Source organism: Dendropsophus ebraccatus, chromosome 10 (genome assembly GCF_027789765.1).
Source record: "Dendropsophus ebraccatus isolate aDenEbr1 chromosome 10, aDenEbr1.pat, whole genome shotgun sequence".
Lineage (NCBI taxonomy): Eukaryota > Metazoa > Chordata > Amphibia > Anura > Hylidae > Dendropsophus > Dendropsophus ebraccatus.
Genome location: NC_091463.1, coordinates 3,700,369 through 3,725,613, shown reverse-complemented (window position 1 = coordinate 3,725,613; position 25,245 = coordinate 3,700,369).

Genomic DNA, 25,245 nt, shown 5'->3' with positions numbered 1-25,245 from the left:
ACAATGAGCGGCGGTGAGTGATGAGCCATACCATTCCCCTGCGGACGCATTTCCCTCGCATTACTTACACATATAGATGATTTGCAGCATGGCTGCTCAGAACTTATATGCCTGAAACCATTTCCACCGGATTAGCACTTAATGCGATGCAATAATTCTGAGTGTCAGGGGCTGTGATGGTTGGATGCAGGCAGGTAATATCTCGCCACTAGGCTATGTCTCTGTTAGCTTTTCTAGCTCAGGCTTTTAGATTTGTCTATTGCTCACACACACAGCTATGATGCCTCTAATGCACTGGCTGCACCATAAGCAAAAACGACCTCCATAATATGATTACAGTGCGCCGGATGTGTGCTCAGGAACGCTGCCTTCAGCAGGAGCAAGATTGAATTTTTATTTGCAGGTTTATTTACAGTCATTTGGGCTCTTTATGGTGGAGGCTAGTGCCGGTCCTAGTGCACTCCGTGCTGCAATGTCTCTGTACTGGAGACCTAGTGATCCCGGGTGGGGGTATCCTGTAATCTTTATGGTGCTACCACCATCGATAACGGGATGGTATCCAGTGCTCCCCAGGCTGGGGCTACGCAATAATGTCATAAAAAATCTGCTCTAAACACAGCAATTCCAGAAAAAAAAAAAAAAAAATGCAGTCGCCTTCGGAACGATAATGACGGTAATGAGGATTTCTAATAATGAAACAGAAAGGGAGCAGGGAATGATGGAAGCCGCGAGAAAACATTCTACATGCAATAAAATGCAGATTGTTTCTCTGATGGGATGCAGAATAAATCAGGAGTAATGAAATCTGTGGCGGGATGAGAACGCCGCCCGTGCCGCAACTCAAGGTAATTATAGCCGCTCTCACCCACTTATTTATTTCTCTGCTGCAAAAGTTATTCGCATCCGGCTGCCATGTTCTGCCTCTAATGGAAATGCTTACAATAAGGAAGACGAGACCCGTTCAGGGCACAAACTAGAAGTAACTAAAATAACACAGGAATCCAGCAGTGACCTCCAGAACCTCAGGGGCGGTACCTTTCTGCCCATCCCCATTTTATGCAAATAACTAACTATGCCAAATGCACCAGGATTCTGGAATAATTTGCTCTGGGATTCTGGGATCATTTGCTCCGGGATTCTGGAATAATTTGCTCCAGGATTCTGGGATCATTTGCTCCAGGATTCTGGAATAATTTGCTCCGGGATTCTGGAATAATTTGCTCCAGGATTCTGGAATAATTTGCTCCAGGATTCTGGAATAATTTGCTCCAGGATTCTGGGAAAATTTGCTATGTGTTTTATGTACTTTTCCTGCCCTGTTCATCAAGAGGTGTGGTGTAATGATATAGGGATGGGGCCTATGTAAATGGTATATGATTTAGGATGCAAAATTGTGCATCAAAGTGTTGGTGCAAAATATTGGCATACAGTGGTTCCACACCCCAAATTCAATGATTTTTAGAAGAGATGAAACAATGAGAAGCAGTGGAATAGCAGCATGTGGTATATAATGTATAGTAACTGTATAACCCTGATAACACAGCAGCAGCTGGATATGTGATATATAAGTTACTGTACAGTATAGCAGCATGTGGTGTATAATGTATAGTAACTGTATAACCCTGATAACACAGCAGCTGGATATGTGATATATAAGTTACTGTACAGTATAGCAGCATGTGGTGTATAATGTATAGTAACTGTATAACCCTGATAACACAGCAGCAGCTGGATATGTGATATATAAGTTACTGTACAGTATAGCAGCATGTGGTATATAATGTATAGTAACTGTATAACCCTGATAACACAGCAGCTGGATATGTGATATATAAGTTACTGTACAATATAGCAGCATGTGGTATATAATGTATAGTAACTGTATAACCCTGATAACACTGCAGCAGCAGTTGGATATGTGATATATAAGTTACTGTACAGTATAGCAGCATGTGGTGTATAATGTATAGTAACTGTATAACCCTGATAACACAGCAGCTGGATATGTGATATATAAGTTACTGTACAGTATAGCAGCATGTGGTATATAATGTATAGTAACTGTATAACCCTGATAACACAGCAGCTGGATATGTGATATATAAGTTACTGTACAGTATAGCAGCATGTGGTATATAATGTATAGTAACTGTATAACCCTGATAACACAGCAGCTGGATATGTGATATATAAGTTACTGTACAGTATAGCAGCATGTGGTATATAATGTATAGTAACTGTATAACCCTGATAACACAGCAGCTGGATATGTGATATATAAGTTACTGTACAGTATAGCAGCATGTGGTATATAATGTATAGTAACTGTATAACCCTGATAACACAGCAGCTGGATATGTGATATATAAGTTACTATACAGTATAGCAGCATGTGGTGTATAATGTATAGTAACTGTATAACCCTGATAACACTGCAGCAGCTGGATATGTGATATATAAGTTACTGTACAGTATAGCAGCATGTGGTGTATAATGTATAGTAACTGTATAACCCTGATAATACAGCAGCTGGATATGTGATATATAAGTTACTGTACAGTATAGCAGCATGTGGTGTATAATGTATAGTAACTGTATAACCCTGATAACACAGCAGCTGGAGATGTGATATATAAGTTACTGTACAGTATAGCAATCAGCATTTGGTATATAATGTATAGTAACTGTATAACCCTGATAACACTGCAGCAGCAGCTTGTAGATACAGGATGGAGCTGCAGATCCCCATAATGCAGTAATGTAGTACAACAGGCCAGAATAGAAAAGCAGGGCTGCTGTCAGAGGTCTGTGTGATCACATGACAGCAATGGGGAAGAGGATGTGTTCTGCATGGACCAATCAGTAAGTGAGAATCACAGAGCTGTGCAGGAGGACAGTGACAGAAACTTTATATACAGCAGTGTGTATAGCTGAGTGTAAGTGCAGGTACATTATAGTAGCAGTGTGTATAGCTGAGTGTAAGTGCAGACACATTATAGCAGCAGTGTGGATACCTGAGTGTGAGTGCAGGCACATTATAGCAGGAACGGAGAGGATGGGAAACACAAGGGCGGACAGAGACTGCAGGGAGCAGGAAGCAATGAGCAGGGCAGATGTGAGCACAGTATAGCAGCACTCTCTGTCTTGGCAGAGAGGTTACAGCTATGAAGAGATTATCTCCACAGTCCTGTCCCCTGATGTAAGCCCCAGCCTGAAGTGGATCTGCTATGATTTGGAAGGTGAGGGAGACTTCCTGGGTCAGAGTACAGGGCTGTAGACCCCGCTATGCAGACCATGCCCCTCCCCCACTCCCCCTCCCACCCAGTATAGGGAGCTCTTACACCAAAGCAATGCTCTTACAAGAGCTCTCAATCCAAGTTACTCTTATACCAAGGTACCACTGTAGTTCTATAGTCTAGTTATAGTCATACAGTTATGCATCCATCATCCGTAACATATAGTGCAGAGTATACATTTATTGCTGCATACACCCTATGGAATAGTGCAGCAGCTCTCCCTATTCCTTATAAACCCTGATGAAAGCCACTTGAAGGACGCCCAGGATGACGCTGCTACATAGCGGGGTGTATGGATGTCAGAGATGTAAGGATGGGACCAGGGTCCGTACAGTGCAGGCGTGCGGAGCCCCCCACAGGGCTGACCCAATATGTGCAGCCTCTGAGACTGACGGTCATTAATGCTTCCTGGCACTGACGCCCGTCCCTATATATAGGCTCCTGTCATTGGTGGCCAATTAGCGCTAACGAGCTGTCACATGTATCACCAGACATTATCGGGAAGATGAAGACCATGAAATGCGCAGAAGTTAGTAAAAAAACGAATTAAAAACGAGCAAAAAAGTACAAAACTGTGACAGGTGACACAATGAGAAGCGGAAGGGTGATCATGTGACCCGAGAGCGGGCGTAACTTATCAAATGTCTCATGAACATGAACTAATGAACAAGTTGTATGTGGAAGGTTATTAAACCGTGTCAGGAGACTTTCCAGGAGGCGCCGTCACGTATCTGTAAGGAGCAGCACCATCTCCGGCCATTATATAACCTGCAGGCCCCATTTTCATCATTTTATTTCGTTTTTCATACTCATAATGCTGAGCAGTGTAAATACAACACTCACTGGAGCGCTCAGCTAATTCTCATTCTACAGCTCCCTCCTACCCCCACTATCCTCTCCATAGATTCCTGTGAGCAGCATGAAGGACATTATAGAGCAGTGCTGAGCAGTGTAAGCTGTGAATCCAGCAGGGTAAATAGAACACTTACTGGAGTGCTCAGCCAATTTTCATTCTGCAGCTCCCTCCTAATCCACTATCCTCTCCATAGATTCATGTGAGCAGCATGGAGGACATTACAGAGAAGCACTGAGCAGTGTATGCAGCACTGGGGTGATATAACACTTACCAGATCATTCCACAGATTCTCTACCTGATCACCTTATGAGCACCATGTCACACCAGAGGGAACCACCACCTCATCACCCTACTGCCACAATGTCACACCAGAGAGAACCAACCACCTCATCACCTTACCGACACCACGTCACATCGGAGGGAACCCCACCTCATCACCCTACCGGCACCACGTTACACCAGAGGGAACCAACCACCTCATCACCCTACCAGCACCATGTCACACCAGAGGGAACCCCACCTCATCACCCTACCAGCACCACGTCACATCGGAGGGAACCCCACCTCATCACCCTACCGGCACCACGTTACACCAGAGGGAACCACCACCTCATCACCCTACCGGCTCCACGTCACATCGGAGGGAACCGCCACCTCATAATCCTACCGGCACCACGTTACACCAGAGGGAACCAACCACCTCATCACCCTACCGGCACCACGTTACACCAGAGGGAACCCCACCTCATCACCCTACCGGCACCACGTTACACCAGAGGGAACCAACCACCTCATCACCCTACCGGCACCACGTTACACCAGAGGGAACCAACCACCTCATCACCCTACCGGCACCACGTTACACCAGAGGGAACCAACCACCCCATCACCCTACCGGCACCACGTTACACCAGAGGGAACCCCACCTAATCACCCTACCGGCACCACGTTACACCAGAGGGAACCAACCACCTCATCACCCTACCGGCACCACGTTACACCAGAGGGAACCCCACCTAATCACCCTACCGGCACCACGTTACACCAGAGGGAACCACCACCTCATCACCCTACCGGCAGCACGTCACATCGGAGGGAACCAACCACCTCATCACCCTACCGGCACCACGTTACACCAGAGGGAACCCCACCTCATCACCCTACCGGCACCACGTTACACCAGAGGGAACCAACCACCTCATCACCCTACCGGCACCACGTTACACCAGAGGGAACCCCACCTCATCACCCTATCGGCACCACGTTACACCAGAGGGAACCCCACCTCATCACCCTACCGGCACCACGTTACACCAGAGGCAACCCCACCTCATCACCCTACTGGCACCACGTTACACCAGAGGGAACCCCACCTCATCACCCTACCAGCACCACGTTACATCGGAGGGAACCCCACCTCATCACCCTACCGGCAGCACGTCACATCGGAGGGAACCAACCACCTCATCACCCTACCGGCACCTCGTCACATCGGAGGGAACCAACCACCTCATAATCCTACCGGAACCCCCCCCCCCCCTGACGTCACCCACAAACACCTCACGGATCTGAGAATCTATCATCCCGCCAGCGCCAAAGATCCCACATCAAAAACTTCTGTATGAAGTAAAAAAATTGATTCAGACTTCAAGACGTGTGAATAGGAAATCAATGGATGAATAATTCATGAACCACAGCAAATGATCCTAATAGCGTTCCCTCCAAATCTTATACTATAACGGCTGAACGATCGGCCCGCCAGCCGCAACCAGACGAGACGCCACCATGGTGACCATCAGACCCGGAGCGGACACAGAGAGAGCGTGGGACGTCGTTCAGAAGGGGACACATCCACAGTCACTACTGTACCAGTAATGGGGAATATACTGCAGGGCTCAGATACACAGCACCACGCGGTACCCGTTTCCCAGGCTGAACCATCGACATCAGGAGCAGAACCCCCCAGTCTGGAATCATCTCTAACCAGGAACAAAACCTCCCAGCACTTCCATCCTATCCGGACCTCAATAGGCAGAAGGCAGTCTGGGACTCCGGGGGGCGCTATCCTGTGTACATAAGGAGCTGCACCATTCCTGGCCATTATACAAGCTGTATATGACTGGTGTATATCAACAGATTCCCCACCTGTAGGCTCCAGCTTTTATCTTCAGTTATCCCTGATCTAGTGGGTGTGGACTGCTATCATATCTCCATACCCTGCACACACAGAAGAGAGGAGATCCTGCCCCCCTATATCTCTATAGCACCCCCTCAGAAGAGAGGAGATCCTGCTCCCCTATATCTCTATAGCACACCCTCAGAAGAGAGGACATCCTGCTCCCCTATATCTCTATAGTACACCCTCAGAAGAGGAGATCCTGCTCCCCTATATCTCTATAGCACACCCTCAGGAGAGAGGAGATCCTGCTCCCCTATATCTCTATAGCACACCCTCAGAAGAGAGGAAATCCTGCTCCCCTTTATCTCTATAGCACACCCTCAGGAGAGAGGAGATCCTGCTCCCCTATATCTCTATAGCACGCCCTCAGAGGAGGAGATCCTGCCCCCCTATATCTCTATAGCACACCCTCAGAAGAGAGGAAATCCTGCTCCCCTTTATCTCTATAGCACACCCTCAGGAGAGAGGAGATCCTGCTCCCCTATATCTCTATAGCACACCCTCAGAAGAGGAGATCCTGCTCCCCTATATCTCTATAGCACACCCTCAGAAGAGAGGAGATCCTGCTCCCCTATATCTCTATAGCACACCCTCAGAAGAGTGGAGATCCTGCTCCCCTATATCTCTATAGCACACCTCAGGAGAGGAGATCCTGTTCCCTATATCTCTATAGCACACCCTCAGAAGAGGAGATCCTGCTCCCCTATATCTCTATAGCACACCCTCAGAAGAGAGGATCCTGCTCCCCTATATCTCCATAGCACACCCTCAGAAGAGAGGAGATCCTGCTGCCCTAAATCTCTATAGCACACCCTCACAAGAGGAGATCCTGCTCCCCTATATCTCTATAGCACACCCTCAGAAGAGAGGAGATCCTGCTCCCCTATATCTCTATAGCACACCCTCAGGAGAGAGGAGATCCTGCTCCCCTATATCTCTATAGCACACCCTCAGGAGAGAGGAGATCCTGCTCCCCTATATCTCTATAGCACACCCTCAGAAGAGAGGAGATCCTGCTCCCCTATATCTCTATAGCACACCCTCAGGAGAGAGGAGATCCTGCTCCCCTATATCTCTATAGCACACCCTCAGAAGAGAGGAGATCCTGCTCCCCTATATCTCTATAGCACACCCTCAGAAGCAGTAGCATGGAGGACATTATAGATCAGTACTGAGCAGTGTTGCCAGCTTTTCTGTGTGTCACCTCCCTCATCTCATAGACTATGGGCAGCTGTAACTGGTGTCTCAGTGATCTGATCCATCACATGATGTTACTCAGGATCAGTAGTGATACCTCACACATAGTTACTGGACACTGCTGATACGCCATCATTTCCTTGATCTTATTATTAAATGGCTTCTCTCTTAATTAGAGAGTTTCCTCGGCCACTCCGGAGAGTTCCACCAGTCTGGGTGAGATAGCAGCAGCTTTCGCCTCCCACACGGTCGGGTGATTAGATCAGCAAACATCGCTTACTCTGCGCAATTCTTCCCGAGTGACTGATCCCAGTAATACAGAAAAGCCGTCCATGGCCAAGATAGAGGGAATTATGGGAATTGTGCCGCAGCCTCTGACCTCTGCACCGCGGCAGATAGGAGGTTATGTAGTGTATACAGCATCAGGGCGACACTGACACAATGGAGATTTATTACAGAGCTGACACAGCCGGGGGCGCCCGGGGGAAACGTGTATATATATGTCACCTGTATATAGCACTGTATATATAGTCACCTGTATACAGCACTGTATATATATAGTCACCTGTATATAGCACTGTATCTATAGTCACCTGTATACAGCACTGTATATATAGTCACCTGTATACAGCACTGTATATATATAGTCACCTGTATATAGCACTGTATCTATAGTCACCTGTATACAGCACTGTATATATATATATAGTCACCTGTATACAGCAATGTATCTATAGTCACCTGTATACAGCACTGCACATATAGTCACCTGTATACAGCACTGTATCTATAGTCACCTGTATACAGCACTGTATCTATAGTCACCTGTATACAGCACTGTATATATATATAGTCACCTGTATATAGCACTGTATATATATATATATATATAGTCACCTGTATACAGCACTGTATATATAGTCACCTGTATACAGCACTGTATATATAGTCACCTGTATACAGCACTGTATATATAGTCACCTGTATACAGCAATGTATCTATAGTCACCTGTATACAGCACTGTATATATAGTCACCTGTATACAGCACTGTATATATAGTCACCTGTATACAGCAATGTATCTATAGTCACCTGTATACAGCACTGTATCTATAGTCACCTGTATACAGCACTGTATATATATAGTCACCTGTATATAGCACTGTATATATATATATATAGCCACCTGTATATAGCACTGTATATATATATATATATAGTCACCTGTATATAGCACTGTATATATAGTCACCTGTATACAGCACTGTATCTATAGTCACTTGTATACAGCACTGTACATATAGTCACCTGTATACAGCACTCTATATATAGTCACCTGTATACAGCACTGTATATATAGTCACCTGTATACAGCACTGTATATATAGTCACCTGTATACAGCACTGTATATATAGAGAAGATCAATCATCGTAGTCTGTACCCAGCACTCTCTCTGCAGCTGCGCTCATCATATAGATCATATATGTTACTTATTTGTAAATATTCCCTGCAGTATTGTCCACATATACGCCGCCCATATACACGCCGCCCACATATTCACGCCGCCCACATATTCACGCCGCCCACATATACACCGCCCACATATACACCACCAACATATACGCTGACCATATATACACCGCCCACATATAGATCATCCACATATAGATCATCCACATATACACCGCCAACATATACGCCGCCCACATATAGATCATCCACATATACACCGCGCACATATACGCCGCCCACATATAGATCATCCACATATACGCCGCCCACATATACGCCGCCCACATATATATCATCCACATATAGATCATCCACATATACGCCGCCCACATATACGCCGCCCACATATACGCCGCCCACATATATATCATCCACATATACGCCGCCCACATATATATCATCCACATATAGATCATCCACATATACGCCGCCCACATATACGCCGCCCACATATAGATCATCCACATATACGCCGCCCACATATATATCATCCACATATAGATCATCCACATATACGCTGCCCACATATACGCCGCCCACATATATATCATCCACATATACGCCGCCCACATATACGCCGCCCACATATAGATCATCCACATATACGCCGCCCACATATACGCCGCCCACATATAGATCATCCACATATACACCGCGCACATATACGCCGCCCACATATAGACCATGACTCCATAGAAGAGGCGTGACCCCACCTACCCCTCCCCATAGATCAATGCTGCTCTATACTTTGAAGTTCTCACTAGGGTCACAGAACAAATAAAGAAGAGAATATACGTATAATCCGATCCCTCCTGAGAGGAGAGCACGGCGCAGCATGGGAGAGGAGAGCACGGTGCAGCATGGGAGAATAGAGCGCGGCGCAGCATGGGAGAGGAGAGCGCGGCGCAGCATGGGAGAATCGAGCACGGTGCAGCATGGGAGAGGAGAGCACGGCGCAGCATGGGAGAGGAGAGCACGGTGCAGCATGGGAGAATAGAGCGCGGCGCAGCATGGGAGAGGAGAGCGCGGCGCAGCATGGGAGAATCGAGCACGGTGCAGCATGGGAGAATCGAGCACGGTGCAGCATGGGAGAATCGAGCACGGTGCAGCATGGGAGAATCGAGCACGGTGCAGCATGGGAGGCGAGGGCACGGCGCAGCATGGGATGAGAGTGCACGGTGCAGCATGGGATGAGAGTGCACGGTGCAGCATGGGAGAGGAGAGCCCGGTGCAGCATGGGAGGCGAGTGCACGGCGCAGCATGGGATGAGAGTGCACGGTGCAGCATGGGATGAGAGTGCACGGTGCAGCATGGGAGAATCGAGCACGGTGCAGCATGGGAGGCGAGGGCACGGCGCAGCATGGGATGAGAGTGCACGGTGCAGCATGGGATGAGAGTGCACGGTGCAGCATGGGAGAATCGAGCACGGTGCAGCATGGGAGGCGAGTGCACGGCGCAGCATGGGATGAGAGTGCACGGTGCAGCATAAGAGGCTAGCACGGTACAGCATGGGAGAGGAGAGCACGGTGCAGCATGGGAGGCGAGTGCACGGCGCAGCATGGGATGAGTGCACGGTGCAGCATAAGAGGCGAGCACGGTGCAGCATGGGAGAGGAGAGCACGGTGCAGCGTGGGAGGGGAGAGCACGGTGCAGCATGGGAGGGGAGAGCACGGTGCAGCATGGGAGGGGAGAGCACGGTGCAGCATGGGAGAGGAGAGCACGGTGCAGCATAAGAGGCGAGCACGGTGCAGCATGGGAGAGGAGAGCACGGTGCAGCGTGGGAGGGGAGAGCACGGTGCAGCATGGGAGGGGAGAGCACGGTGCAGCATGGGAGGGGAGAGCACGGTGCAGCATGGGAGGCGAGTGCACGGTGCAGCATGGGAGGCGAGTGCACGGTGCAGCAAGGGGGGGGAGAGCACGGTGCAGCATGGGAGAGGAGAGCACGGCGCAGCATGGGATGAGAGTGCATGGTGCAGCATAAGAGGCGAGGGCATGGTGCAGCATGGACTGAGAGTGCACGGTGTTCATTCTTTGGACGAATGGCGGAATCCGCCCGTGCATACAATGGAGTCTATGGCACGGACGGAGATGGGCGCGAGCTGCGGAATCCACAACGGGTTTTCCATTGCGATGTAACCTTACACATAGATGCAATCTTCCCCCACACCTATATATAGATGATGGTGGTATAGAGCACACACAATATATATATAAATGAGAGAGAGAGAGAGAGAGAGAGAGAGAGAGAGAGAGAGAGAGAGAGATATGATGGCAGTTTATAACACAGATAGATAGATAGATAGATAGATAGATAGATAGATAGTAGATAGATAGATAGGAGATAGATAGATAGATAGATAGATAGATAGATAGATAGGAGATAGATAGATAGATAGATAGGAGATAGATAGATAGATAGATAGATAGATAGATAGGAGATAGATAGGAGATAGATAGGAGATAGATAGATAGATAGATAGATAGATAGATAGATAGATAGATAGATAGATAGATAGATAGATAGATAGGAGATAGGAGATAGATAGGTAAATAGGAGATAGATAGATCGATAGATAGGAGATAGATAGATAGATAGATAGATAGATAGGAGATAGATAGGAGATAGATAGATAAATAGATAGGAGATAGATAGATAGATAGATAGATAGATAGATAGATAGATAGATAGATAGATAGATAGATAGGAGATAGATAGATCGATAGATAGGAGATAGATAGATAGATAGATAGATAGGAGATAGATAGATAGATAGATAGATAGATAGATAGATAGATAGATAGATAGATAGATAGATAGGAGATAGATAGATAGATAGGAGATAGATAGATAGGAGATAGATAGATAGGAGATAGATAGATAGATAAATGATGGTGGTATATAACATTTTGGGGGAGTCGCACAGGTACAGCTAGGTAGCGGTCGCAGACGGAGGAAAACAGAGAGAGAGAGAGATGATGGCAGAGCTATCAGACATGACGCAGAGCTATCAGACAGGACGCAGAGCTATCAGACAGGACGCAGAGCTATCAGACAGGACGCAGAGCTATCAGACAGGACGCAGAGCTATCAGACAGGACGCAGAGCTATCAGACATGACGCAGAGCTATCAGACATGACGCAGAGCTATCAGACATGACGCAGAGCTATCAGACATGACGCAGAGCTATCAGAGAGAATTAATCAATAGACCTGAACCTCTCAATGATCAGACGCTGATACCCAGCCGCCGGTCTATACATCAAACCACAAGTGTGAACATGGCTGAGTGGCAGTCATTGAGCTCCATCATCTACAAGGAGCAGCGAGAGGACGGCGAGCGCGGCCGCATTAACCACCCATGGTAATAGAAGCGTTCGGCTGCCGGAGATTCGAGACTCATCAATTCAGACTCGTTTTTCTGCACCTGTTAAATATTCATTGGCGCTGGCACGAGATAAATCCTGCGCGGCCTCCCGAGAGTAAGAGAATGGAGGTAATTATTAGACAAAAGCCGCTAGCGCAATTCTCCATCAAATCCAAAGACTGCGCGGCTAAAAATAGCAGGAAAAAGTGTTTTCCATCAGAATCCGTAATGATCTGCGCTCACGACAATGGCGTCCGTATTACAGCATCAGGTTATGTTCACACTCTGTAAGACACCGGCCGTTCTGTGACCCAGTGGGGTCACAGAACGGCCGATGCCAGAAAAGATCATAGTGGTCGGTACTGCAGCACGAGCCGGATGATCTTTACTGCCGCTGAGTTCTGATTCAGGTGCATCGCCCGCATCCCAATTCCTGCTGCTGACAATGGAGGGGGCGACCGGAACCAAAGCCGCTCGCTCCATTGTGAGCACTGACAGTTTTTCTGCGGCCGCTATTCACTGAATAGTGGCCACAGAAAACTGACATGTCAGTTTCTTGCAGCGCCACTAGGGATCCTGGGCCAGAGTGTATACTATGTGTATGTATGTATAAATGTACTATGTGTATACAGGGGGTATATATGTGCTATGTGTATACTATGTGTATGTATATATGTACTATGTGTATACAGGGGCTATATATGTACTATGTGTATACTATGTGTATGTATATATGTACTATGTGTATACAGGGGCTATATATGTACTATGTGTATACACTCCAGCTGGGATTCCTTAGAAGGTACCACTACGTAAGTTCCGTAGTATTCATGGCCGTCGTTACAATGGCTGTGATTATTGCAAAACTTACGTAGTGTAAACATAGCTTTATGTAGTAACTGCCATATACAGATGGTGACGGCGCAAAGTGACCCTGGACCTGTCCCTGGTAACCCGGAGTAACAGAGTATATACCCCCAGCCCAGACTATACCCGGTGTAACAGAGTATATACCCCCAGCCCAGACTATACCCGGTGTAACAGAGTATATACCCCCAGCCCAGACTATACCCGGTGTAACAGAGTATATACCCCCAGCCCAGACTATACCCGGTGTAACAGAGTATATACCCCCAGCCCAGACTATACCCGGTGTAACAGAGTATATACCCCCAGCCCAGACTATACCCGGTGTAACAGAGTATATACCCCCAGCCCAGACTATACCCGGTGTAACAGAGTATATACCCCCAGCCCAGACTATACCCGATGTAACAGAGTATATACCCCCAGCCCAGACTATACCCGGTGTAACAGAGTATATACCCCCAGCCCAGACTATACCCGGTGTAACAGAGTATATACCCCCAGCCCAGACTATACCCGGTGTAACAGAGTATATACCCCCAGCCCAGACTATACCCGGTGTAACAGAGTATATACCCCCAGCCCAGACTATACCCAGGTATATACCCCCAGCCCAGACTATAGCCGGTGTATATACCCCCAGCCCGGACTATACCCGGTGTATATACCCCCAGCCCAGACTATACCCGGTGTAACAGAGTATATACCCCCAGCCCAGACTATACCCGGTGTAACAGAGTATATACCCCCAGCCCAGACTATACCCCGGGTATATTTCGGCCTAGGCCAATTCCTCCCCCCTCAGGCCTTTTATCCCCCCATGATATCAGTAGCAGTGAGTGATAGATATTATTGTGGATTCGGCTTCATCTGTGAGATAAGTGAGAAGCTGATGATGGAAATCTTACACATCTAATCACATGGGGGGAGATTTATCAGACATGGCGTAAAGTGACACTGGCTCCGTCGCCCCCGGCAACCAATCAGATTCCACCTTTCATTTTCCATCGAGTCTGTGAGGAATGAGAGGTGTAATCTGATTGGTTGCCGGGGGCGACGGAGCCAGTGTCAATCTCCCCATAGGGAACATTTATCACAATTTTTTTTTTTGTTAATACGTAGATTTTGTGCACTTCATAAATATTTGTGCAAGACTTTTTAAGGGTTTTGCGCTATTTTACATCAGTTTCCAATGCCTGCGCCTTTTTAATGTTTGCAGGGGGGGGTTGTTCTATTAAATAGTTTACATTAAATTTATCATGCACAAGCACAGATTTGTAGCTTAGCTGTTTTAGGCTGGGTTCACACAGTGTTTTTGCAGTCTATTTTCCATCCGCTTTTTTTTTCCATTCCATTTTTTTTTTTTTTAAATAGATGAAAAAAAAGAAAGCGAAGGTGCATCTGTTTTGATCAGATTTTTCATTTAGTTTCATGATAAAAAAAAAAAACGGATCACATATGGATAAGAATGCATCCGTTTTTAAGCGTACACAAAAAATGTGGTTGACCACATTTTTGTGTATGCTAAAAATATGCGTTTTGAACCGTTTTTCAATCCGTTTTTTTGTTTGCAAAAAAGGATGTAAAAAACGGACTGCGAAAAATGCAGTGTGAACTCGGCCTTAGGCATAAATTGTGGAATAAATTGTGCAAGACGTATCAAGGCACTTGCGTCTGATGATTTTTGCGTAACAACCGTAAAATTATGCGCAGCCCATAAAAACCTCCACCTGCTCAAAAAAATAGAGCAGATGATGCGCTGATGGGACAGCGCCACCTACTGTCAGTGCAATGTAAGCTGATGGGACAGCGCCACCTACTGTCAGTGCAATGTAAGCTGATGGGACAGCGCCACCTACTGTCAGTGCAATGTAAGCTGATGGGACAGCGCCACCTACTGTCAGTGCAATGTAAGCTGATGGGACAGCGCCACCTACTGTCAGTGCAATGTAATCACTGTACTGTATATCCCAACAACAGGAAGCAGCTGTGCACTTTTCAACAAATTATAGATAAAGTGAGAAAACCAGTGAAGTGATAACATTATGACCTGGCGGGATATATTCTGGCCGGGGCTATGGTACACCCCCTGGTATAGGATATATCCCCCCTGTATACTGTGGCCTGGGCTATGTTACACCCCCCGGTATAGTATATATCCCCTCCTGTATACTGTGGCCTGGGCTATGTTACACCCCCTGGTATAGAATATATCCCCTCCTGTATACTGTGGCCTGGGCTATGTTACATCCCCTGGTATAGAATATATCCCTCCTGTATACTGTGGCCTGGGCTATGTTACACCCCCTGGTATAGAATATATCCCCTCCTGTATACTGTGGCCTGGGCTATGTTACATCCCCTGGTATAGAATATATCCCTCCTGTATACTGTGGCCTGGGCTATGATACATCCCCTGGTATAGAATATATCCCCTCCTGTATACTGTGGCCTGGGCTATGTTACATCCCCCTGGTATAGAAAATATCCCCTCCTGTATACTGTGGCCTTGGCTATGTTACATCCCCCGGTATAGTATATATCCCTCCTGTATACTGTGGCCTGGGCTATGTTACATCCCCTGGTATAGAATATATCCCTCCTGTATACTGTGGCCTGGGCTATGTTACATCCCCCTGGTATAGAATATATCCCTCCTGTATACTGTGGCCTGGGCTATGTTACATCCCCCTGGTATAGAATATATCCCTCCTGTATACTGTGGCCTGGGCTATGTTACATCCCCTGGTATAGAGTATATCCCCTCCTGTATACTGTGGCCTGGGCTATGTTACACCCCCCGGTATAGAATATATCCCCTCCTGTATACTGTGGCCTGGGCTATGTTACACCCCCTGGTATAGAATATATCCCCTCCTGTATACTGTGGCCTAGGCTATGTTACACCCCGGGGTATAGTCTTGCCTAGGCTATGTTACACCCCAGGGTATAGTCTGGCCTAGGCTATGTTACACCCCGGGGTATAGTCTGGCCTGGAGGGGTATAGTCTGGCCTGGAGGGGTATAGTCTGGTCTAGGCTATGTTACACCCCGGGGTATAGTCTGGCCTGGAGGGGTATAGTCTGGTCTAGGCTATGTTACACCCCGGGGTATAGTCTGGCCTGGAGGGGTATAGTCTGGCCTGGAGGGGTATAGTCTGGTCTAGGCTATGTTACACCCCGGGGTATAGTCTTGCCTAGGCTATGTTACACCCCGGGGTATAGTCTGGCCTAGGCTATGTTACACCCCGGGGTATAGTCTGGTCTAGGCTATGTTACACCCCGGGGTATAGTCTGGCCTGGAGGGGTATAGTCTGGTCTAGGCTATGTTACACCCCGGGGTATAGTCTGGCCTGGAGGGGTATAGTCTGGCCTGGAGGGGTATAGTCTGGCCTGGAGGGGTATAGTCTGGCCTGGAAGGGTATAGTCTGGCCTAGGCTATGTTACACCCCGGGGTATAGTCTGGCCTGGAGGGGTATAGTCTGGCCTGGAGGGGTATAGTCTGGTCTAGGCTATTTTATACCCGGGTATAATCTGGCCTGCTACACCGGATCACACAGTTCTGTGTAGTACCGCAGATCTCTGCAGTGTTACAGGGGAACTCCAGCAAAAATCATCTGGTGCCAGAAAGTTATATAGATTTATAATTTACATCTATGTAAAAAAAAAAAATCACTAGTCTTCCAGTACTTATCAGCTGCTGTATGTATCACATCCACGGCCATGGCACACACCTCTCGCCGTGGTTGCGCTGTTACCGCTGGTTGCAGCCACGGTCTCGTCCCCTACCACGCAGGTTCTGACACTGCTGCCCCATCTCCTGCTCTGTGTCGGGGTGGGCCGGCTCTGCTTTAATATAAAGGGACAGTGTGCCCTCAATTGGCTGATGCTCTGCAGCTCTCCTATAAATTGCAGCCCTGCCCCACCACATGTGTTGGAGCCTCTACATGCTTCCCATTAGTATGTGGCCCAGTGCCCGTGTATTCCTGCCCGTGTATTCCTGCCCGTGTATTCCTGCCCGTGTATTCCTGCCCGTGTATTCCTGCCCGTGTATTCCTGCCCGTGTATTCCTGCCCGTGTATCCCGCCCGTGTATTCCTGCCCGTATATTCCTGCCCGTATATTCCTGCCCGTATATTCCTGCCCGTATATTCCTGCCCGTATATTCCTGCCCGTGTATCCTGCCCGTGTATCCTGTCTGTGTTTCCTGCCCGTGTTTTCTGCCCGTGTATCCTGCCCGTGTATCCTGCCCGTGTATCCTGCCCGTGTATCCTGCCCGTGTATCCTGCCCGTGTATCCTGCCCGTGTATCCTGCCCGTGTATCCTGTCTGTGTATCCTGCCCGTGTATCCTGCCCGTGTATCCTGCCCGTGTTTCCTGCCCGTGTTTCCTGCCCGTGTTTCCTGCCCGTATATTCCTGCCCGTATATTCCTGCCCGTATATTCCTGCCCGTGTATCCTGCTCGTGTATCCTGCCCGTATATTCCTGCCCGTATATTCCTGCCCGTATATTCCTGCCCGTATATTCCTGCCCGTGTATCCTGCCCGTGTTTCCTGCCCGTGTTTCCTGCCCGTATATTCCTGCCCGTATATACCTGCCCGTGTATCCTGCCCGTGTTTCCTGCCCGTGTTTCCTGCCCGTATATTCCTGCCCGTATATTCCTGCCCGTGTATCCTGCCCGTGTTTCCTGCCCGTATATTCCTGCCCGTATATTCCTGCTCGTGTATCCTGCCCGTGTATCCTGCCCAGTGGTTCCAGCCATTCCTGCTATCTGACTGCTGTCTCAGTTTCAGCCGAGCCTCCTGCTGAGTTTCAGCCTATCTGCCTACTTGTCTCCAGTTGCACCTCGCCAGCACCACCTTGTGGCAGGCACTGGTGATGACCAGCGGCCCCTTAGACTCCCCTCCCTGGTGCTGCTTACGTTATCGCTAGAGGTGGCACCATGGATCCACAACACTCATTGTTACAGTGTCCTGCAGGGAGCGCTGTATTCTGTCCAGTCTGACACAGCGCTCTCTGCTGCCACCTCTGTCCATGTCAGGAACTGTCCAGAGCAGGAGAGGTTTTCTATGGGGATTTGCTGCTGCTCTGGACAGTTCCTGACATGGACAGAGGTGGCAGCAGAGAGCACTGTATCAGACTGGAGAGAATACACCTCTTCCTGCAGGACATACAGCAGCTGATAAGTACTGGAAAACTGGAGATTTTCACCAGAGTTCCCCTTTAAGCGAACTTGTTCAGGATCAGTAACGTTCTTAGAACTTGATCACTCGGTATTTGACTCCTTCTGTCTGGAGAAGTTGGATGCCACCCTAGGGAGTTCTTGAAAACATGGATACAGTCATAGGCCATATTCAGATTCAGAGAAAGATGTCGAACCCGACCAGTTCAGCGAGTCCTCTCAACACTACGGCAGATTTACAGCAGAGGATTCTGTGCACGGTCACCTGGGGGCATCCGCAATGTGAACTGGCGACAATCCCTTGTAAAGAGCGCAGAAACCATACGAGCGCCATTCATCAAGGATACGAGAAATAGAGGCGCCATATGTGTGCAGACTGCTGGGACTATATACAAATGGAGGAGGAGCGCTTCCCCTGTATACGGGGACACATTCCCCGGTTATGTACCCCCCCCCCCCCCATACTAGAACAATCCTCAGCCACATCTCAATGAATTCACTTCTTAATAGTAAGAGATGGAGGCCATCAATCACCAGCTGTAGCGGAGCCAGAAGAGGAGGCCGGAGCTCGGTGTCACCTCCGAGACGTCTTCATCAGCCGTTCACCGCAGCCTCCTCTGAGCTTATTTACTGGGAATGCGGGACGTGTCAGTCTTCATAAGACGCCAGCAGCGAGACGATCCAAGTGCCGTCCCGGAGCCTTATTATGCTGATCACAGGAGAATACGCAGACCGCCTTGTGTCCTGAGCGTCTGTGACATCAAAGGCTGTAAATGGTGGAAAGAAAAGCCGCCTGTGTCCGGGGGAAAAAGCTACCGCTCCAAATCACAGGATGGGGTCACGGGACCCCCCAATCTACAAACACAGGCCGCTCCCAGGAGAATCAAAAGCAACGTGCTGCCTTTGTATGAAAGGAATCGGTCACCATAAGCATGCTGTCTAATCCACCACTTTACACAGCCCGAGCACTGGATCAGGTATATATATATATATATATATATATATACTAGAAAATGTACCCGGCGCTGCCCGGGTATAAAGTGTCAGTGTGTTAATTAGATTTGTTCTAAGGTGCCCAGGAGGCCAAGCTATTGTTTCATCTGAGTTAATCAGTGAAATTAGTGTATACCTGTAGTGCATAGTTGGAGGGGTTCTGTATACCCACAATGTATAGTTTTTAGGGGTCTCGCATATCTGCAGTGCATAGTTGGGGGGGCTGTATACCTATAGTGTATAGTTGGGGGGGTCCTGTATACCTGTAGTGTGTAGTTGGGGGGGGGGGCTGTATACCTGTAGTGTATAGTTGAGGGAGGTCCTGTATACCTGCAGTGTACAGTTGCTGAAGGTCCTGTATACCTGTACTGTATAGTTCGGGGGTCCTGTATACCTGTAGTATATAGTTGGTGCTGTATACCTGTAATGTATAGTTGGTGGAGGTCTTGTATACCTGTAGTTTATAGTTTAAGGGTCCTGGATACCTGTAGTGTATAATTGGTGGAGGTCTTGTATACCTGTAGTATATAGTTCGGGGGTCCTGTATACCTGTAGTGCATAGTTTGAGGGTCCTGTATAACTGTAGTATAGAGTTGGTGGAGGTCCTGTATACCTGTAGTGTATAGTTTGGGGTCCTATATACCTGTAGTATATAGTTGGTGGAGTTACTGTATACCTGTAGCATATAGCTTTGGGGTCCTGTATACCTGTAGTGTATAGTTTGGGGTCCTGTATACCTGTACTGTATAGTTTGGGGTCCTATATACCTGTAGTATATAGTTGGTGGAGTTCCTGTATACCTGTAGTGTATAGTTTTGGGGTCCTGTATACCTGTAGTGTAAAGTTTGGGGTCCTGTATACCTGTAGTATATAGTTGGTGGAGGTCCCGTGCACATGTAGTGTATAGTTTTGGGGTCCTGTATACCTGTAGTGTCCTGTATACCTGCAGGGTCCTATTTACCATTAGGCACCCATGGTCTGGTGCGTAGGGTAGCACCTTGCAGAGGGGCAGTACCCTCCCATTCAGACTTGCCAGAAAATCTTTGGTCAGGTCTTGTATAGCGGTGTTATCCAGTCACAGTATGGCGGTATTGGTCAGGTCTGGTATGGCAGTGTTATTCAGTCACAGTGTGTCGTTATTGGTCAGGTCTGGTGTGGCGGTGTTCTCCAGTCACAGTGTGGTGGTATTGGTCAGGTCTGGTATAGTGGTGTTATCCAGTCACAGCATGGCGGTATTGGTCAGGTGTGGTATGGCAGTGTTATCCAGTTACAGTATGGCAGTATTGGTCAGGTCTGGTATAGTGGTGTTATCCAGTCACAGTATGGCAGTATTGGTCAGGTCTCATATGGCAGTGTTATCCAGTCACAGTATGGCGATATTGGTCAGGTCTCATATGGCAGTGTCATCCAGTCACAGTATGGCGGTATTGGTCAGGTCTGGTATGGGAGTGTTATCCAGTCACAGTATGGTGGTATTGGTCAGGTCTGGTATGACAGTGTTATCCAGTCACAGTATGGCGGTATTGGTCAGGTCTGGTATAGCATTTTTTTCCAGTCATAGTATGGTGGTATTGGTCAGGTGTGTTATGACAGTGTTATCCAGTCACAGTATGGCGGTATTGGTCAGGTCTGATATGATGGTGTTATCCAGTCACAGTATGGCGGTATTGGTCAGGTCTGGTGTGGCAGTGTTATCCTGTTACAGTATAGTGGTATTGATCAGGTCTGGTATGACAGTGTTATCCAGCACAGTATGGCGGTATTGGTCATGTCTGGTATGGCGGTGTTACCCAGTCACAGTTTGGTGGTATTGGTCAGGTCTGGTGTGGCAGTGTTATCCAGTCACAGTATAGCGGTATTGGTCAGGTCTGGTATGGCAGTGTTATCCAGTCACAGTATGGCGGTATTGGTCAGGTCTGGTATGGAGGTGTTATCCAGTCACAGTATGGCGGTATTGGTCAGGTCTGGTGTGGCAGTGTTACTCAGTCACAGTTTGCTATACCTGTAGTGCCCTGTATATACATGTACTGTATAGATGGAGTAGGGGGCCCTGTATATACATGTACTGTATAGATGGAGTAGGGGGTCCTGTATATACATGTACTGTATACATGGAGTAGGGGGCCCTGTATATACATGTACTGTATAGATGGAGTAGGGGGCCCTGTATATACATGTACTGTATAGATGGAGTAGGGGGTCCTGTATATATATGTACTGTATAGATGGAGTAGGGGGGTCCTGTATATACATATACTGTTTAGATGGAGTAGGGGGTCCTGTATACATGTACTGTATAGATGGAGTAGGGGGCCCTGTATACATGTACTGTATAGATGGAGTAGGGGGCCCTGTATACATGTACTGTATAGATGAGTAGGGGGTCCTGTATACATGTACTGTATAGATGGAGTAGGGGGCCCTGTATACATGTACTGTATAGATGGAGTAGGGGGTCCTGTATATACATGTACTGTATAGATGGAGTAGGGGGTCCTGTATATACATGTACTGTATAGATGGAGTAGGGGGCCCTGTATATACATGTACTGTATAGATGGAGTAGGGGGTCCTGTATATACATGTACTGTATAGATGGAGTAGGGGGTCCTGTATACACAGGGGCTGGCTGGCAAATTTTAGCCTGGGGGGCAAGCACACAGCACTGGCCCATGAGTAGCCGGCTAGCGGCCCATCCTTCAAGGACCACTCTAGGCCCTCACTTATTACGCTCCCCACATCAGTGCAGGGAAGGTAGATGCCACCCACTCCAATACTTCCTCCAGCGGCAATGTTCTCACACTTCGGATAACACATTCAGCCCTTTCAGTCATTTGTAAACAGGGAATTCCTACTGCTCGCTGTGACGGGGTCGGGGATCTCTTTACTGTATAAGTATATGGGGCGGCTCAGCGCTGACATGGAACCATCCCATAGACTTACATTGACAAGGTGACTTCTGGCCCCTTCACACAGAGCAGTAGGAATTCCCTGTCACAAATGACCAGAAGGGAAGGAGACGTTACCCGAACTGTTGGAACATCACTGCTGGCGGAAGTACAGACCCGGGGTGCCATCTACCATCCCTGCACTGATGTGGGGAGGGTAATAATAGGTAAGGGCTGGAGTGCTCCTTTATAGGGAACCAATTAGCACAATTGTGGTGATATGGTTTTCAGCTGCACAGTATAGATTTACTAAACAGCTCCCCGAGGCTACCAGCCACTGAGTATAAGATGGTGGGAAAGCTGGGTGACCATAATATACTGAGTATAAGATGGTGGGAAAGCTGGGTGACCATATTATACTGAGTATAAGATGGTGGGAAAGCTGGGTGACCATATTATACTGAGTGAAAGATATTGGGGAAGCTGGGTGACCATATTATACTGAGTGAAAGATATTGGGGAAGCTGGGTGACCATATTATACTGAGTGAAAGATATTGGGGAAGCTGGGTGACCTCCATTTTACTGACTACAAGATGCTGGGAAAGCTGGGTGACCTCCAACATACTGACTAACATACAATATGCTCCAAAATACCCAACAAAATGTGTATATTGTTCTGTATGGGTGTATATTGTTCTGTATGAGTGTGTATTGTTCTGTATGAGTGTATATTTTTCTGTATGGGTGTATATTGTTCTGTACAGGTGTATATTGTTCTGTATGGGTGTATATTGTTCTGTATGGGTGCATATTGTTCTGTATGGTTCTGTATGTGTGTATATTGTACTGTATGGGTGTATATTGCACTGTATGGTTCTGTATGGGTGTATATTGTTCTGTATTGTTCTGTATGGGTGTATATTGCACTGTATGGTTCTGTATGGGTGTATATTGTACTGTATGGTTCTGTATGGGTGTGTATTGTTCTGTATGGGTGTATATTGCACTGTATGGTTCTGTATGGGTGTGTATTGTTCTGTATGGGTGTATATTGTACTGTATGGTTCTGTATGGGTGTGTATTGTTCTGTATGGGTGTATATTGTACTGTATGGTTCTGTATGGGTGTGTATTGTTCTGTATGGGTGTATATTGCACTGTATGGTTCTGTATGGGTGTATATTGTACTGTATGGTTCTGTATGGGTGTGTATTGTTCTGTATGGGTGTATATTGCACTGTATGGTTCTGTATGGGTGTATATTGTACTGTATAGTTCTGTATGGGTGTATATTGTACTGTATGGGTGTATATTGTTCTGTATGAGTGCGTATTGTTCTGTATGGGTGTATATTGTACTGTATGGTTCTGTATGGGTGTGTATTGTACTGTATGGTTCTGTATAGGTGTATATTGTTCTGTATGGGTGTATATTGTACTGTATGGTTCTGTATAGGAGTACTGTATAATGTTCTGTATGGTTTTGTATAGGTGTATATTGTTCTGTATTGGTGTATATTGTTCTGTATGGTTCTGTATGGGTAAGTATTGTTCTGTATGTGTGTATATTGTTCTGTATGGGTGTATATTGTTCTGTATGGGTGTATATTGTTCTGTATGGTTCTGTATGTGTGTATATTGTACTGTATGGGTGTATATTGCACTGTATGGTTCTGTATGTGTGTAGATTGTTCTGTACAGGTGTATATTGTTCTGTATAGGTGTATATTGTTCTGTATGGGTGTATATTGTTCTGTATGAGTGCGTATTGTTCTGTATAGGTGTATATTGTTCTGTATGGGTGTATATTGTTCTGTATGGGTGTATATTGTTCTGTATAGGTGTATATTGTTCTGTATGGGTGTATATTGTTCTGTATAGGTGTGTATTGTTCTGTATGGGTGTATATTGTTCTGTATGGGTGTAAATTGTTCTGCATGGTTCTTTATGGGTGTATATTCTGTACGGGTGTATATTGTTCTGTATGGGTGCGTATTGTTCTGTATGGGTGTATATTGTTCTGTATGGTTCTGTACAGGTGTATATTGTTCTGTATGGTTCTGTATGAGTGCGTATTGTTCTGTATGGGTGTATATTGTTCTTTATGAGTGCGTATTGTTCTGTATGGGTGTATATTGTTCTGTATGGTTCTGTATGAGTGCGTATTGTTCTGTATGGGTGTATATTGTTCTGTATGGTTCTGTACAGGTGTATATTGTTCTGTATGGGTGTATATTGTTCTGTATGAGTGCGTATTGTTCTGTATAGGTGTATATTGTTCTGTATGGGTGTATATTGTTCTGTATGGTTCTGTACAGGTGTATATTGTTCTGTACAGGTGTATATTGTTCTGTATGGGTGTATATTGTTCTTTATGAGTGCGTATTGTTCTGTATGGGTGTATATTGTTCTGTATGGTTCTGTATGGGTGAGTATTGTTCTGTATGGGTGTATATTGTTCGTGCGTATTGTTCTGTATGGGTGTATATTGTTCTGTATGGGTGCGTATTGTTCTGTATGGGTGTATATTGTTCTGTATGGTTCTGTATGGGTGTATATTGTTCTGTATAGGTGTATATTGTTCTGTATGGGTGTATATTGTTCTGTATGGGTGTATATTGTTCTGTATGGGTGCGTATTGTTCTGTATGGGTGTGTATTGTTCTGTATGGGTGCGTATTGTTCTGTATGGGTGTATATTGTTCTGTATAGGTGTATATTGTTCTGTATGGGTGTATATTGTTCTGTATAGGTGTATATTGTTCTGTATGGGTGTATATTGTTCTGTATGGTTCTGTACAGGTGTATATTGTGCTGTATGGTTCTGTACAGGTGTATATTGTTCTGTATAGGTGTATATTGTTCTGTATGGGTGTATATTGTTCTGTATGAGTGCGTATTGTTCTGTATAGG